The sequence below is a fragment of the Falco peregrinus genome, chromosome 2 (genome assembly GCF_023634155.1).
Source record: "Falco peregrinus isolate bFalPer1 chromosome 2, bFalPer1.pri, whole genome shotgun sequence".
NCBI lineage: Eukaryota > Metazoa > Chordata > Aves > Falconiformes > Falconidae > Falco > Falco peregrinus.
Genome location: NC_073722.1, coordinates 18,080,346 through 18,086,270, shown reverse-complemented (window position 1 = coordinate 18,086,270; position 5,925 = coordinate 18,080,346).

Below are 5,925 nucleotides of genomic sequence, written 5' to 3'. Positions count from 1 at the left end.
TTCTGAGCCACGCAGTACTAGTATTTCCTTGCTTTTCTCTTTCATTGTGTAATATGTTTGTGTATATATACTGATTCATATAATATATATGTGTGTGTATATATATATATGGCAAAAGAGCAGAGAAGTTTGAGAGTTTGTGGTGAAACTGCATTGTATTCCATGCTGCACTGAGATAAAAGGAGGTGGTCAGTGATGCAGGCTGGCTTAGACTTAAGGGAGAACTCCTTTTAATACCAAACGTAGTGGTGTTTATAACATGCTATGTAGGATCAAAGCCATCGGGGAGTATCTTGGAGATCTTGCGGTGCCACCAGGTGATTGTGGGCATCCAGCTCAAAGTGGATGTGCAGTCATAGCCGTTTTAGAACATTTGGGGGAAAATGGAAACCTGAAGTAGTATCTTCCTCTCTTCCTATAACTGGAAGCCAAATTACACCATATTCAGCTATAAAGAAACTTCTCTCTGAACTGTGTAGAGATCAGAAAAATTCTAAAGCATATGTATAATAAGATCACTGGAATATAAATATGGCTTAATAGTAATAGTCAATTCTTTGAAGTCCTGCTTGGGGCTATTGATAATTTGGAACCTGAAATAGGAATGATTATATCTTCAAACTATTTCACTGTAATATTTGCTGACTTGAGCATTGTTTTTCCATTTTGAGACTTGTGCAATGTGGGGAAAAAAAGACTTGTTCATGAAGAGTAGCTGAAATAAATTTTGTAGTAAATAGTAACATTGCCTCTGTGTTTACCTCTCTGGAAAATGAATGCCTGCAAATAATAAATATAGGTATTTCAAATAGAAATATTAAATTCTAAACATGGGTTTTCATAATTCTGTGGAAAGTGATCATAAAACTTGTATGACATCATCACATAAAATAGGGTTTTTTCTAGCTTTATATACATTATTATTGTCTATGTAAAAAGGGCTGCTATATATATGTATGGATATGTGATAAAAAATGGATTATATCAGAAAATTTAGCCCTGTTTTTCCATGCATTTTCTGGGAAAGATGAAAAAACCCAATGATGATTATTGTTTATTTTTGTTTAGGTCTGTCTTTTCAAGAAGAGCTATGATTACATGCAGGAGATTTGGTGGCTGTACTTCACTGTGGTGTCATCTTTTCTGTAAAGATGTAAAAATGGCTGAACTAGTCCTGTGATAAGTTATTACTGGAAAAAAAAAACCAAAAAAGAATGTTAGGCATTACTGAAAAAAAAAATAGCATCTCTGGCTAGAGAAATGCTAAATGTGGCATAAAGTGACTTATGGAATCTGCATTCCCAGGATTTTCATTTAGGCGTGGAGATTTCAGTCTTGCTAGGTTTTGTACTTTTGTGGCCTGGAAAGGACGGGAGAGTTATACAGGGTGTTTTGTTCACAAGAAATCTCTCAAGTCACCAGGATAACTACTCTAAAATGGCATTCATTCAGCTGAACATGTCAGAATAGATCTAGCCTGTTAAACTTTCAAAATACTTTCAAGAAATCTAAACCAGGATGTTAACGGTTTAAATAAGGTAAATGGACAAGTGTTAGGTAGATAAAAGAAGCAAAATTAATCTTTTGTTAATCGTAAATAAAGTTAATCATTGGAGGGAAAGCTTGCCTTTGTTTATTTGTTGGTTCTGCTAGCCAAGGTTCTGATTGTTACTGTTTTACATCCAGAAATATTTGAACCATCCTCTTAGCTTGTCTAAAGTGAGCTGCTTCAATATTGCAGTCAGTGGGCTGATAGAAGCAAGCCTGTAGCTGTTGTTGGTGTATTTATTATTTGCAATAAACATTTCACTTAAAGGACTTCCTTTCATAATATTTAAAAAACAAAACAAAACCAAGCCCAACTTGCAAGAATAATTAAATGTAAAGGGTTTGCTTCTTTTAGAAGTAATGAAGTTGCTAAATGAAGCAAGCAACCAAAAAGCAAAAGAGAGGAACATGTGAAAACACTAGAGAAAGGGGCTGTAGGGTGAAGGTCTGTGCATATGGGTTTTTAAATTTTTTTTATTGCAGTCAGACATAGCATATACCAATGTCTTCTAGGGCAAAAAGTAAATTATTTGGTAATATCTGCTAGCTGGTATAGTTCATAAAAACATAATAAAGCTAGAAAAATGGTATCCAAACTGGGGCTATTAGAAACAATCAGATGACTGACACCTAGCCTGCAAATAGGTTATACCTGTCTGAATAGGTTGGAGTAGGGTGGTACCCAGGGGGTAACACATATGTGGATAAGCCAGGAGAAGCCAATTTTCAGCAATGGGTAGTAGCAGTACATTTTTGAACCAGCCTAGTCTTGACCTGTGGAAAGCTGTATATAAACACTAGTGATGATACTGGGGAAGAGAGATTGCAACTTCCTCTTGCTGAAGAGCTTTTTAGCCTTACCCAATTTACCATGAAGACTAAAAGTCATCCAATAACTGAGAGCCACCCTTACAGCACCAGATTCATGGTATCATATATCTAATATTAGACTTATATTTTTGATAAATGATTCGTCTTCAGCTGTTAGGAGTTGAGCATGAAAAAAAATTATTCTCTGAGATATTGAGACTTATCTGTGTCTCGTCCCTCATCAAGGTGATCTCCATTTTGCTGTTAAGAGCAGCTGTGACAGAAGCAAGTGTTCATGAGCTGTATTTTTTTAATACATAAATCTGTAAAGTCTTATTGTTTCCTTGTCTTGGCACCTGCAATTCTATGCCCTTCTGTAGGTATCTGATGAGATAATCACCTACATCTGTCTTAAGTGTAGGGACTGAGAAATAGGGTAAAGCTGTAACTATTGTGAAGCTGAAAACATCTGTATCAGTTAAATTGGGCTCTTCATGAATGCAGCTGTGACTACTTCGTTTAGAAAAGGCAGCCAGAGAGATGTGTAGTGCCTGCCATCTTAGTGGCTCTGCAGTTTCAGCACAGGCCTGGGTTATTTTTGGTGCTTCAAAAACTGGTTCTGCTTGCTTAAACAGTTGTAGGAACAAACCAAGAATCCTCTATTTCCCCTCTTGAGAAACTGCACAAGTGAGTTATTTCTCCCTTTCTTTCTGTTTCTGACTTTGGATTTTGCTTTCACTTCTGCACAGTGAATCCAAGCCTGTCAATGCCTGGAAAAGTGTTTATGCCACGGAGCTATTATCTTAAAAAGCTACTCTTTTTCCAGCTGTGCTACAAAAATAAACAGTGGTCCTTCTCTGGCCATTCGTAGAACAACTGTAGGCACCCAGGACTGTGAGAGGAGACCTGGACTGTCCATACTCTGGACAGAGCAAGGAGTTCAGATGCAGTGTTTGCTCTGAAGATAACTAGCTGGTTGTCATCCTTCATGTCTTCTGCTTTGGATAAACTTGACTGAACACCTGTTTCCCCCAGACATTGTATGGGAAGCACTGGTACACAACTTTGAGATTTGCATTCCATCTAGGGATTTACAGGCCTGAAAGACAGATGTGTCAATGTGCCATTCCTAGGCATCTAGGTTTCTTACTGGACCCAATGATATCAAAAGATCTGTAGTATTGTCTGATTTTCGTGAAGTAATCTGGGGCAGCTTCCAAGTGGCTATTTAAGGCAGATATTCTGTTAAGTTCAGTACTCAGTGAAGGTTTTGTTGCATAGCATTTTGTCCATCTGTTCAGTGATGGTTGGTTTGTTTTTTTTTATGATAGGAAAGAAGCTAAAATTACTTTGGAATTTGTTCCTATTCCTTGTTGCTTGTTTAAGGAGGAAAGTGAAACTTCATGACTCTTAACAGGAATTTCATGGATAGGCATGCTTTCTTTTTCAGTTAACATCTGAAGGGTTAGGTTTTTTCCTCATGTCTTCTTTCCCAATCCTTTCAATACCAATTGAAAACAAAGGTTTTATTATAAACATTTTCTAGGTAACCAAAAAAATTAAAGGAATTGCTTGTATTTGGCAGCAATTTCCACATGTTGCTGCTGGCAGTAATGGTAACTCTTAACTTTTGTTTTTCCTGTTTTTTTAGGACAAAACCTTTGAACTTCTCATCTCATTTCCAAGAGTGTTCTGTGTTTTGAAAACATTTCCTCAGTAAGCAATGTAAACATGCAGATTATTAGATTATCTCTGAGATCTGTTAGTTTAAAAACATGGACAAAAAAATATTTCTATCTTAAAGGGGAAAAAAAGCTGCATAGATGCAGAAGTGGAGCAGCTTTGAACTTTGTAGAATAAATGTTAAGATTATACCTATATAAACACTCAAAAGACAGCCCAGCTTTTTTTGTGATTCAATTAATAAATATGCTTGCAATTTGAAATTATTAAAATTTATTTTTATTTAAGAGACCAGACTTTAAAAAAAAGATATGCAAGGTCTCTATAGTTTCTGTTTGTGCACAAAGGAATTCCAGCTGCTCCAGCTAGTAAGTCAGATTTATTGGGGGCCCATCTTAAATGCCTCTATGCAAACACATGTAGCATAGGAAATAAATAGGAGGAGTTAGACATGTGTACATGCTTGCTGCACTGCAATCTTACTAGCATCACAGAGACTTGGTGGGATGACTCTTATGACTGGAGTGTTGGAATGGAAGGATACAGGCTCTTTAGGAAGGACAGGCAGGGGAAAAGAAGAGGGGATATCATCCTCTGTGTCAACAGCCAGCTGGAGTTCTGCCTGGGGATGGATGAGGAGCCAACTGAGAGCTTATGGGTCAGGATTAAAGGGAGGGCTGGGACAGGGACAGGTGGTGATGTTGTATTGGGGGTCTACTACAGGCCACCTGACCAGGAAGACTGAGCGGATGAGGCTTTTTATAGGCAGTTAGGAGCAGCCTCATATTCAGAATCCCTGGTCCTTATGGGGCACTTCAACCACCCCAATATCTGTTGGAGGGACAACACAGCAGGGCACAGGCAATCCTGGAGGTTATTGGAATGCATTGGTGATAACTTCCTTCTCCAAGTGATAGAGGAGCCAATGAGGAGAGGTGCCATGCTGGACCTTGTTCTCACCAACAAGGAGGGCTGGTGGGGAATGTGAAGCTCAAGGGCAGCCTTGGCTGCAGTGGCCATGAAGTGGTGGAGTTCAGGATCCTCAGGACAGCAAGGAGGGTGCACAGCAAGATCACTACTGTGGACTTTAGGAGAGCTGACTTCGGCCTCTTCAGGAATATGTTTGGGAGAATACCGTGGGATAAAGCTCTGGAGGGAAGAGGTGCCCAAGAAACCTGGATAATATTCAAGGATCACCTCCTTCAAGCTCAGGAGCAATGAGCCACAACAAGGAGCAGTGAACCACAACAAGGACCAAGTTGGGCAAAAATGGTAGGAGGCCTGCATGGATAAACAAGTACCTCCTGAACAATATAAAACACAAAAAGGAAACCTACAGGGAGGTAGCCTGGGGAGAATACAGAGAAACTGAGCAGCCAAGGATCAGGTTAGGAAAGCTAAAGCCCTGATAGAATTCAATCTGGCCAGGAGTGTCAAGGGCAGCAAGAAAAGCTTCTATAGGTACGTGATAAAAGGAAGTCTAAGGAAAACATGGGCCTTCTCCAGAAGGAAATGGGAGACCTAGTTACTCAGAACATGGAGAAGGCTGAGGTACTCAATGACTTTTTCACCTCTGTCTTCACCAGCAAGTGCTCCAGCCACATCACCCAAGTTGCAGAAGGCAAAGGCAGGGACTGGGAGAATGAACTGCCCACTGTAGGAGACCATGTAAGGTCTGAAGGTGCAGAAATCCATGGGACCTGATGAGATGCATCTGCAGGTCCTGAAGGAACTGCTGGATGAAGTGGCTAAGCCACTGTCCAACATATTTGAGAGGTTGAGGCTGTCCAGTGAAGCTCCCATGGACTGGAAAAGGGGAAATGTAACCCCCAGTTCTAAAAGCAGAAATAAGGAAGACCCAGGAAAATACAGGCTGATCAGTCT